We start from the raw sequence: 13005 nt of genomic DNA on the forward strand, positions 1-13005 counted from the left end.
CAATATGCACAGAGTCCCTGTCGTCACTACACTCGATAAAAAGTCTATACCCTCAGCATCCCTCAGTTTACGATCATCTGGCTACCATCACATATCGGCATCCCCGGTAATGAAAAAGCAGACCAAGCAGCAAAGCCAGCTTCTTGTGTAAACAGTCAACGCTCAAAAACCCAACATATTCAAATTCGTAATGACCTAAAGCAAATATTCAAGCAACAACAGTATCATACCTGGCAAACCCATTGCGACACAATCAAGAGTGCATTACATGAAATCCGGCAGACTGTTGAAAAATTTGAACTTCCAACAATCTCTAGAAAAGAAAAAGCTTTCATCCGAAGATTAAAAGAATAGGACATACCCAATTCACACATGAATACTTAATAAAGTCCGAACGAAAGCCCAATTGCCAAATCTGCTCAAGTGTATTAACTGCGAAACACATCCTGATCGAGTGTCCCCTGTACGCAAAACACAGAGTGCAACATAAACTTAAGTCAAATATCAAAGATGTTTTAAACTCACCCGATCAAGTCTTTAACCTAATTGTTTTCTTGAAAGACATTCAGTTGTTCAACAGAATATGACCCCTTGTTCTCCATGTACTTTACCTTTAACTTATAACTTAGTGATAAAAGTGTTGTATTTTTTAGTCATAGGTTCTAATCGTATCTATAGATTAACTGTAGCAATTTGTAACATGTAATTATTGTACACAATATTGTTTGTGTCAATGGTCATTGCAGCCGAGGCACATTAATTTAAATAAAAAAAAATAATTACACAAAATGATAATTTATAGCAGTGATGCTGTTTTGATGAAGTCGTGAAAAAACAATTGAAAATGCAGTGACAGTCGTCTGTGCCCATGTGCTTGCGTAAATGTAGAAAATGTTACCAAAACAGAAGATTTAGAAGAAGAAAATGTAGAAGGTATACAAGAATACGTTGAAGTTGGTGATAGCAATAACGAATCTCACCCACGAATCGACCAAACGTTGTGGTTGGTGTATCAGTTTCACCACGTGATGGTTCTAGGGTTAATATGAAGAGAAAAATCATAAATGCTGGAGTGTTCTAGCGATAAACCTTTCTAATAATATGCTACACGTGGTATATTCCCTATTTTTAATTAAGGGTCTATGGCACTGGAAGGGAGAGCGCTGAGGAATGATGGATATATATCGACGACTTCTTTAGAATAACGCCAACCCTGTATAAATGTATATTAGATACTACAACCTTTTTTCTGGATGTTTAAATACATGGTTTTTGTATTTTTTTTGTTTAATAATATTTTAATGATAATATTTGAATTTCTGTTCATCATTTTTATTACTCTATTGAGTACTTTTTTTTTCTATAATTTCAAATACTTTGCGTCTGTACATCACTATATATGATTTTAGTCAAGAAATTGGCATCTCTTTAATATTTTTCCAAATTTTAAATGACATACATAAATGTTTACTTTGTGTAAATAAACCTCAGTTTAAACTTAATTAAAAAATATTTTATAAAAATCTCTGAATCTTTATCAGTGTTAACTACTTACTAATCCAGTGTTTTTGTTTTTTGTTGTTAATATTTTATGATGCAAGTGCCACTCAATTTAGATTTTCTGTGAATTTTAATGTTATTCCTACATTGATTTTATTTTAAAAATTGATATAATCTAAACTTTGATTTCCAATAAAAACCTCACTTGGTTGAACATATTTTCGTTTAGTTTAAGCATATTTTTTATTTTAAGATTTAGTACGTAACACGTAACGCCAATTTATATTTTTCGCAATAGTAGATAAAATTTCAGCATATGACAGGAAAGACAATTTATTACTGGCAGACTTGAAGAGGAGGTATAATAACGTCATTATGAAAAACGTATGGGAATATGTCAGAAACAAATAAACCATCTTATTTATCCTATACGGATTATTTTGGGTAATTGTAATTCCTATATTTTGGAAACTGGCAGTAGATATAACTTAGTCTGAAAAATATAAAGAGTTATAGCCGGTTTTTATTTAACTATACATACAGGAAAAATTTCTCTTCAAAAAAGGACGACAATGTACAACTTTTTTAATAAATTTTATGTCAAAAAACTACTAATCCTTATATTAGGAAAATTTAGACAGCAAAACCTTTGACAAAGGCCAGCATGAAAAACCAAGTATTATTAAGAGAAAGAACACAAACAGTGAAGAGCAAGAAAATTATGAAAACTAGATAGTGTTGAAGTCAAAGAGGAACTGATATAGAAAATAATGAATTTCAAAAAGCTGCATGAGAAGCTGCGTCAACTAAAATACTCAATACTCTTAAACCGGAAATGCGTCGACTCCTTTGATCGAATACTAAACTGACACTGACTAATATGTGAGAGTTGAAAACTCTAACCAAGACGCGATCAGCTAAGCTGGGATACAATGACTCTGACTCCGTGATTACTTTCAAATTATCACTGCTCACCTATCAGGAGTCATGAGAAATTTCTTCGAAATTTTTTTAAAGTATCTAAAAACCCCTTTTAAACGATTGCCAATCGGGGATTTTCTAGGTACCAGTTTGCAATGGTAAAAGACAGCTTTTTGAATACTTCATACCAGCGATTTCTTTGGAATTCCCTCGCAGAAAGTTACCTCGGTAGATCTTATGAAATTAGAAACTGTTTGTTACCAGTGGCGTAGCAACACTTAATATAATCGTATCACTATACTTAAATCAATGTTGCTAAATCATGCTTATAATAGCTGAAGCTGTCTTAAGCTAGTTTTTAATATATTATTTTTGTTTCAGGTAAGTAAATCTTGGCCAGTGGCTTATTTATTCCCACGTAAGTATTTTTTTTGTGATGTAATAAAATATTTCTTAAATTACGATTAATTGATAAAATCTCTAAGTACTAGATTAAATAAACCAATAACCCAGTAATGGTAAAATATTGTCTAACTTATTTTATTCTCCAATTAACTGATTTGTGTATTTTGTAGGCAATCAGAAATATATTCTGTCAAAGAATCACTTCTTTGCCACATGATTATGCTTCGTTTTACTGGTTTTATAGAAAGATACTACTTCATGGCTTTCTTCCTTTGAACTTAGTCATTGATTCGGACTGATCGGAACTCTCTGTTCTCGCATTTGTTTTAACCTAGAAACCACTTCACCTCTCCCGTGAACCTCTTGAAATAGCCTTTTTTATGAGAGAATTTGAAAGTGACTCGTTTCTAACCAGTAGTATAATATAGGTGGTACTTTAATGTAACACATAGCCATACCATAACCAGGCATGTCATTATTTTGTACATATCAATTCAAAATCTCCTCTTCTTACAAGGGCTGCTATTATTTGGTTTGTGCAAAAAGCAACATGCATAAATAAACTACGCGGAAATAATTTTAAAAATGTGTCAACAGGACGAGAACTTTTATAAATAATGGGCATTTTTGCTGCTCCTCTCTGGGTATGAATTTTTTTTTTCAGAAAAACGTCTCTGTTTGTTATATTTCATTGTGCAGTCAATTCATCTCTTTCGGACTTATCTTTCTCTCAAAAATTTCCTTGTTATTAGAATTTTCTTCGTCATAAGTAGTGATCTTCTTTACAGTTTTAAATTCGTCAGTATTCTCACATACTTTATCAAAATCTGAGACACAATCATCACTAGGTACATAATTAGACTCTGAGTATAAGATTCTTCCTTGACTTTATTTTCGGAAATATTTGAGAACTTGTCAATTTCTTTTTTTGTATTAGAAAACGTCGTCTTGCCGTAGTACGTCTGCAACCAATTAATACGAATGAAATAAATACGACCTGGTGTAAACTACTACTGGGACAATAGAGTTCCGTTTAAGAAAATATGGTAAAATCGATAAAATCTCTATTGAAAATAAATAATAACTTAGCACTTATTTATTGTACTTGTACTAAATTATACGAGTTATTACGGCCATTCCTAAAAAAGGTTCCCTATGCCGCTGAGAAGGAATGTGATGTGCTGGGAGAAATCTGGCAACACTGCCTGATGCGAAATTCGTACTGTGATACGTTTTTTAAACGAAAAACAGATCACCTATTAACATTCATCGTGAGTAAATCGAAGTTTATGGGAAAAAGTGCTATCTGTTCAACATGATTCCAAATGCTGTAGAAAATTTAGTGAAGGCCGAACGGAAATTCACGATGAAGATCGGAGAGGAAGGCCTTTAGTTTCAGACGAAATTTCGAAATAGTTGAAAGAATATTGCTTGAAGATCGGAGGTTCACCATTAACACTCATGATTTGCGTATATTTGAGACTTCCCACACCACAACTTATAAGCTATTAACGGAAAATTAGGCTATGACAAAGTGTATGCGCGGTGGGTACCGCGACTGCTTGCAGAAAAGCACAAACAGCAATGTCGAGGGTGCCCAACAATTTTTGCAACAGTGTAAAGATAACAGGGATAATAGAGAATTTTTGGTTTGGATTGAAACATGGGTGTTTCACTTTACTCTAGAAACCAAGCAGCAATTACGTGAATGGCGTCATTCAACTTCTCCGAAAAAGTTTAATCAAACACAGTCTGCTGCGAAAGTTATGGCAACCGTCTTTTGCAACACTGAGTTTTGTGATTCAGAACCGCCGGCGTGGCGATTGTCCAGTGGTGTAAGGCTCATGAGGGTTTTCTCCATGAAAACCCTCGACTTTATGTCTCACATCAAACTGAATGACTGCAAACTGCTGTCAGATTTTGACTAGACTGTTGTGCCCCCTTCTCTAAAGTCCAGACCGAACACCAAGTGATTTTTACTTATTTTCCAAATTAAAGGAACCCTTGGGTAGCTTACGCTTCAGTACTGATGATGAAGTCAAGAAAGAGGTTACTCGATTTCTCAAAGGATTGGCAGTAAAGCTATATAACGTGAGGATAGAAAAGTTGAAGCATCGTCTGCCAAAGTGTTTGGAGCGAAACGGGGATTATGTAAAAAAATAGCGTAAGTTTTAAGTTTTAAAGAGATGTTTGGCTCTGAAAACACGAATTAATGTGTCTTCTAAAATTCATTGAAACCCTATTTTACGAATGTCCCGTTTATAATATATTAAAAAACAGAACAATCACTTTTTCTTTACTAACATTATGTTTTTTTGAGGTACTGATGCAAGTGTTTTAGTTAATGAGAAATCTAGATTATATTTGATAGATTTTTTGCATATTAATCATAGTTTACAATAGGTATTTAATGAATAAGGAATATCTAAAAATACGGATGACCTCAAATAACATGGGTTTTTGGGACAAATATAGTATCAGCAGATTTTTTGACTCATTGTGACATATATTCCTCACAGTAATGAAAGGTTTAAGATATATCGACCATTATTACGCAGGACTTTGATTGTTTCATGAAGTTGGGATTTTCCAGTTTCTAAACATTTATTTTAATGGGATTTTAAACTCGTAAATTAACTTAATTATAATGTATAATGATATAATTTTTAGTACCTCTTCTAAATCCGAATTGCAAACTTTTAAAATATTTAGTATATTAATGTTAGTGGCATGTTTTCTGTGTACCATTCTGTAGAAATCTTTCACCGATATACGTATTATTTAAATTCTGCTTGTCGATATTATTTGAAATTCTTTTTCTTTCACTTTTACTTAGTGTTTCTGTACATTTTTTTGTTTTCCGTATTTGCTTTTCATTCCGTCTTAGCTGCTGTATGTCTCTTTTCACTTGTCTTGTTTTTGGAGTCTTTGTCAGAAAACTACTGCTATTATTCAAATTATTACGAACTTTAGTATCACATCATATAATTAATCAACGTAACAATACAACAAACCGATCTGGTTGTACCTTGTTATCTAAATCTAGATGAAATTAGAATATAACCATTGTAAGAAACCAACCCCTGACGCTGCGTCTTTGGATAAGCCGTAATACAATTTTTAATATGTAGCATTTCGAGAGTCCTGTAAGAGGGTCCAGTGACCTAAGTGTGTATGGTCTGACCGTTGCGTATACATTTTAGTTTTAAACATGTGAATGGAACACTAAAAGGCAGTATTCGAATTATATGTAGTGAGTTAACATTTAGCTTTTGTAAAAGAAACACAATTATACAGATTTACCAAATCATCGTAATTTTCATTATAAAATAAAATCTAAACACCCTGAGATTAATTAATATCATTTTACAAGGAAAACAAATAGAAACTCTCACTGTCTTAATACTCAAATTAATTTAAATTTTACTAAATTTATACCTATTTTTAAAAACTTTATTGCAGCTTCACCTCATGGAGGACCCAGCTCGGCTGTTTAGACTTCCTGCACTGAGTATATCCATTAAGAATTTATTAATTTCATAGTTTGAATTACAATTAACATTAACATTACAATTTTTTTCTTCAATAATTTACAAAGCTAGCTTGCTCAGGTTCAATTGATCTATAGTTGGCGTTGATCACACTCTTAATATTTCTGCGTAATTTAGATACACCATCTCTACAGTTGTATATTTCAACATCTCCCACTGTTGGTCAGTTGGTCTTGAGTAATGCTTTGGCATTTTAATTTTATGGTTCTCCCATTGACTGTGGGTTTGAGTGAACTATTGGGATTATACTCCATTTGTACACTCTGCTTTCAATTTTGATTTTTAATTCTTAGTATTTCAATTTCATAGTTCGATTTCTTCTTTTTACAGTATTGATAGTGCTTGGTAGACCCTTTTATTGTAGTCAACCACCCACTATCTAATAGATTGTTTAGTCTAGGTATTTCTTACATTCATACTCTACGTCCACTTCAGTTGCCCTCAAACCAACACTCTAATCATTACAGACAGGTTTGTGTAGGAGATCTGGATTATGCAATCTATATAATTTCATATTTCATTAGTTGATTTCCTATAGTAGTGTCAGTTGGACCTTTGGTCAATGCCCAGTTTCATAGAATTTTGAAATGTGCATATCACATTACTATGATTGTGACTGCCCATACACTTTGTCATATGTCACATTATAACCTTAACATTTCCGTTAAGACCAGGAGCCATTCTCCCTCCTGATGCCAACCTATATGAAGCTTTGCCGTTTTTAAAATTTTACACTTGTCCTTTGTTTGTTCTTGTGTCGTTATTATTATTATTTTGTTTATGACATTCTCAGTAGATTTTTTCGATTAAAAAAAGGTTTCTTGGCTTATTTCAGATGCCCCTGAAGATGTTCTAGGAGCGAAAGTACTTGGGCAAGATTTAATAAATAAACTGTGCTCGATATCTGCCTTTCATTTGATTAAAGTTCATTTATGCGAGCATTCAACCTCATATCACTTTAATTATTATCAGTATAACATATTATATTATGTTTGGCTATTCCACGTATTAATATGTTATACCATTTAAATTTTGCAAAAAAATTATGTTCTGACTTACTAAATATATGTAATAAGATGTATTCATATCAAAATACTTTGATATAGAAAACAGTACATTTGCCTTTTTTGTTAATATCTAGATTGTCACTAATTTAAAAAAAAAAGTCTCTTTTCCCTCTTAATCAAGTTTGTTACACTCAATTGCCGTAAAAACGAACTTACAGATAACGAAAGAACGCTAAAAGAACAACTAATCCCAAAAGAAACATAATCGCCCATCCGGCTTTTCGACCTCAACTTCCGTTTCTCAGAGGTCCATCTCTATATAAAAATTAATGTATCGGAATGATCGTGGTTGACCGTGGCGCATCGTTGGAGCGAATCAGCGTTCGCGAACGTGTCCGGTTTGACGGATCCGCGTGTCGCGATGCCGGTGGATCGGATTTCCGGTACAACTGTAATTGTTTAACTTCCGGTTTGTTTGATGCCTGATTGCCTACGCTGTTAAAACGGACAGGAATACGTAATTTTGCGAAATGAGCGACGCGGCGAAAAACGGCATAATAGTTATTTATGTCTGCAGCTCAATCCTGCCAAAATGTTTGTTATTGATGTGCAAAATCTAATGCAAGACTTGGCATTCTTGTTAATACTTTTGACATCACAATAAATATGGGCTATAGTTGTATTACCAAAGAAACATTTGCATTTAAAGTAACTGTAAATGTATTCAAATTAAAAATAGGTTACTAATAAATAAAGAAAGTTGGAAAGAGCGTCTCTCCTTCCAACAAGAGAGACGAATGTCAGAATCTCCTGGATGCGTTAATAGGCTTACAGAAAATAAGTACCTATTTAAAAAAAAGTAAGGTGTGTAAGATATCCAACGGAAGTAAAAGATGGTAAGATTTTTATATGAAATGTAATTATTAAATTGTATATCTTATTTTCTAATACTTCTTTATTATTGAGATAAGGCTTTCCCTGTTTTTTTTTTCGAGTGATTGTTTGATGAAACAGATTCTAATGAACAGTTTTAAGATACTAAGTCAGAGAATGAACAAGATAAAATACATAGTACATGATAATTCCATTGAATTGCATGGGTTTAAAGATAATATAGTGACGGCGACGTAAAAATAAAAATACCAGAAAAAAGAATTAAAAGTACTTATTATTTCTGGCATTTGCATTTGATACGGTCAATCAAAGTGAAATGCTCCAAGCTCTAACACAATGTAGAATACATCACCAATACATATCCTTCATCAGGTACATCTATCAGCATGCTACAGCCTGTGTAAGACTTAATAAAGATACTGGGACCTTTCGTATTGAAAGAGGCGTTCGGCAAGGAGGCAACATGACTCCTCAATTAATTACAACTTTGCTAGAATACGCTTGTAAAACAATAGATTGGAACGAAAAGGGCATAAATGTAGATGGGAAATTTTTAAATAACCTTAAATTTGCAGATGATATCGTTCTTTTTGCAGACAGCTTTAATCAGGCACAGATAATGCTCCAAGAACTCCATACTGCCACAAAAAGAGTTGGTCTTAAAATTAATTTTTCAAAAACATAATTTATGACAAATTTAGTCCACAACAAAAACATCTCAGTAGAAGACAAAAATATTGAGCCAGTTGACTCCTATAAATACTTGGGCCATGAGATCAGAATAAGTCGAGACAACCAAACAATCGAGCTGAAAAGAAGAATAAACCTCCCTTGGGCGGCTATATCTATTTAGAGCTGCTGTGAATAGAATAAGCATCCTATAGCTACAGGTCAATGTATCCAAAACAAAATCCATGAAGGTCACGAATAGCACATAAATTGTAATGTAAACATAGCAAGGAAATAAAGAAGGAAAAATTAAGAGGTAATTAGCCTAGTAAAGAGTAATAATTATTTAAGTAATTATTATATATTCCAAATTAATAAAGAATAAATTCGACACAGTTTAACGTATACATTTCAAATTAAAAACAAAACAATTGACCCAGTTTAACACAAGCCTGAATGTTTAAAAAATTACGACACTTAGACCTTGTTGGAAATTAATACAAGGTACGAATTGTTAAACAAGTGAGAAGAATTGAGCTGACTAAGAAGTTTTACATAGCGTGATCCAGTTTAACACATGGAATAGATGGCATAATCAGCGAAAACGTAAAAACAAATCTCCACTTCGGACGTGACAAAAAGAATCTAAGGTACGAGTTGGCGATACATAAAAAACGGAATGAAGTGGGTCAGAAAGCCCAGTAAGAGCACGGCGCCGAGAGTGGCCCCACGCCAGGGGGGACTAGTGGGAAGTTGGCACTCTAGACGCTCCAGGCCATAGTGTGAAGATCGGACGATACGCAGCCAGTGGACGCGCTATTTAACTCGACGGGATAGTGTGACTTATAAGTGTTGGCAACTGAAGATTCGAAAGTTCGCAATCTCAAATCCCTGTAGGACTGGAGGCGTATTCACTAGCTAGAGCCTAGATACGCGAAGGTAACTAAGATCTATACACTAACTCAAGGTATATCTAATGATACGGAATTGTCTGGCCTTTAATTCCTTGCTTGTCTCTTCTCGTCTCCCTTCGCGCCTGATCGAACATTTTTGGTCATAACTGATATTTTGTAGTGTACAGTCTAGTTAATACATTGTAAACTCGAAATTTGTTTTTGTTATTCCTAGCCGTTACAGGTCGAGACTAGAAGAGATACACATTTCGCTTATGCAGTGCTCCGGCTTCTAACGTAAGCCCATAGCCTCTCACTCTTTGCAGGACCTAAGACCGAGAAGTCCTTAATTCCCTTCTTTCCAAAAATGTCCGTACCCTCTTGTAAATCCGCGAGGGCGGAAACAGTCAGTCCAGACTAGTGGAACCAGTAAGCCTTGCCCCGCTCGCAGGGATGAGTATGCCCTAAGAATTGTAGAGGCATTGATAAGGAGATTGAGACAGACGTCTTCTACAATGGTGACAGCCTTTATCAGAGTGGAGACAATTCATTAGAGGAGTTTATTAGATTTATTTACAGCTTCAATCCTAAATTATTACAGCTAACCACTCCAATTTATTAGAAAATAGCGGCACCACAAGATCTGGTGACAAAAGCACACACATTCGCAGGGGTCGCGGAGTTTATATATCTTGGAAAACAACTAAATAACAGTAACCTAGTAAGCGTAAAAATTAAGAGAGGCATATACCTGGCGAACAGATCTTACTTTGGACTAGCTTTTGGACAGCTTTTAACATCACACATAATTAGCAGAAAAATCAAGATACTAATATATGAAACTCTTATTAAACCTGTCCTGACATACGCGTCAGAGACATAGACTATGGTAAAAAGCGACGAACTGTTAGGCCACTTTGAAAAAAGAATACTTAGGCACATATACGGAGGAGTACAAGAAAGCGGGATATGGCGCAGGCGCTACAATTTTGAGTTGTATCAATGTTATGAAAAAGGCAATATCGTCCGGTCTATTAAAATTAATAGACTAAGGTGGCTAAGACACTTTCATTGACTTCATATTTTTTATGTTTTTCGTTAGATATTAGATGAGATGGGTAAATGACATAAAAAAATTTGCCCGAACAAATTGGAAGTATGCTGCTCAGGATAGAGATCGATGGAAGAAGTTGGTAGAGGTCTATACCCAAAATAGACGACATAATGCTAAGAAAAAGAAGATACATTTATCTATAAAAGTTATAAAAATATGCAAATGCATATACAATTATGTAAATACAGAATTATCCGAACTCTAGTAATTAGTATCTGTTCAGTAAAAAAGTGAACATAGTCGCATCATCAACTTATAGGACGGAAATCTAGTAGATTAAGTTAAATACCAAATGTTGCTGGTTGTCTTTAAAAAAAGTCATAAATAAAATATGAAAACAAGTAAAAATGTCATAAACAAATTAACCAGCAACAACCAAAATGATATAAATATACCTGTGTCACATATAAATATTCATTGGTGTATAATTTAAATTGTTTTGATGCCGATGTCGGTGCGTCGGATGGTCCATTGGCATACCGTGATGAGTTTTCATCGATTAGAGACCATAGCGGCTGCCCGCGGCTCACTAGCAATTGTTTTTTGCGGAGGTATCCTAAGCGAATTGGTGCATATAATCAACGATACTAGATTGATTGCTGAATAACTAGATTTTGTGTGTTATTTATTCACTGCGATCGTCACACGGCGAACAGCGAAAAAACGAGGTGAAAAGAATGCAAAATTAGTTTGTGCTATAGAGGTATAATAAAAGCAATCTAGAAATTCTCGCCTGATTAATTGCTTGATATGCTTGTCGTGGTTATGTAACTATATGCCTTAATACTCTGTCGATATTTATAAAGGTTTATTTATTTAGGTCAACAGGTCTTTAGGGCTTATAACTAAAGTTTAGTTAAAGTTTAACTATATAGGCCAGTAAAGACAAAAACAGCTGAAAAAATATTGTAAGGAATTTTAATGGTTCTAAAAGGTATATGAGTGGTAGTTGATGACAAACGCTTGAAGACGTTTCTATCACATGTTATAGAAAAATGATTCAAATAAAAGCTTTAGATCTTAAAAAGTTCGGTAATTGATGAGTTTCTAAACTAAAATACATAAATAATTGACCGATATAATTACAAAAAACCCTTATTTTTGCATTATTTTATAAACGTAAATACCTTTGATTATCGCATAGTAACATAAAATATAAATACTTAAAATTATGGCAATATTGACTAGAGCTAAATCTCATCTAGATCAATCAATTTTATTTAACTAACTTGCAAGCACCTCTGACTTGCTTGGTACCAACCATCTTACGTTTATAATCTCTAATTTTTATAATTTTTATAATCTTTATACGCAGTACCACTGGCTCTAGCTTTTTTGATTAAATTTCTTTCATAATTATCATCATTCCTCACACCTGGCCGTCTTTTTCTAAGATTATCTCATTGAGATAGTTCCGCTTCAGTTTCAGTGCTTTTATTTTACACGAACTAGACATATTGCCATAAAAAAGCGATTATATTACTCTTGCTCAGACGAAGATCTTGAAATTTTCTATTCCGATATTGAAGATATCAAAAAACACATAAAATCAGACGAGACCAACATATTTACGTGAGATTGGAATGCCAAATAGGAGAAGAAAAAGTCGAATCGCTCATCGGCCCATATGGTTTAGGAACCAGGAACGAACGGGGCACACGCTTTGTTGAATTTTGCCAAGTGAACAACCTGGTGGTTCTTAACACATGGTTTAAATTACCACCTAAAAGACGTCTATATACGTGAAGGTCTCCTCAAGATTGCGAAGAAATATTGTGAGGAACCAAATCGACTACATTACAATTAACAAAAGGTTCCGTAATGGTATTCTAAATGTAAAAACGTACCCAAGCTGTGATATTATTTCAGACCACAATCCTGTAGTCGCAACTGTCACATTGTAACTTAAAAGAGTAGACAAGGTTAAACCCAGTCAGAGAATAGCATGGAGTAGTGCTGAACAAGGACAACAACAGAAGTATGAAGACATGGTAGACACGCAGTTAGAGTCTAAGACAATAGCTCCCACTTAGAAGAAGACAATAAAAGAA

Source organism: Diabrotica undecimpunctata, chromosome 5 (genome assembly GCF_040954645.1).
Source record: "Diabrotica undecimpunctata isolate CICGRU chromosome 5, icDiaUnde3, whole genome shotgun sequence".
NCBI lineage: Eukaryota > Metazoa > Arthropoda > Insecta > Coleoptera > Chrysomelidae > Diabrotica > Diabrotica undecimpunctata.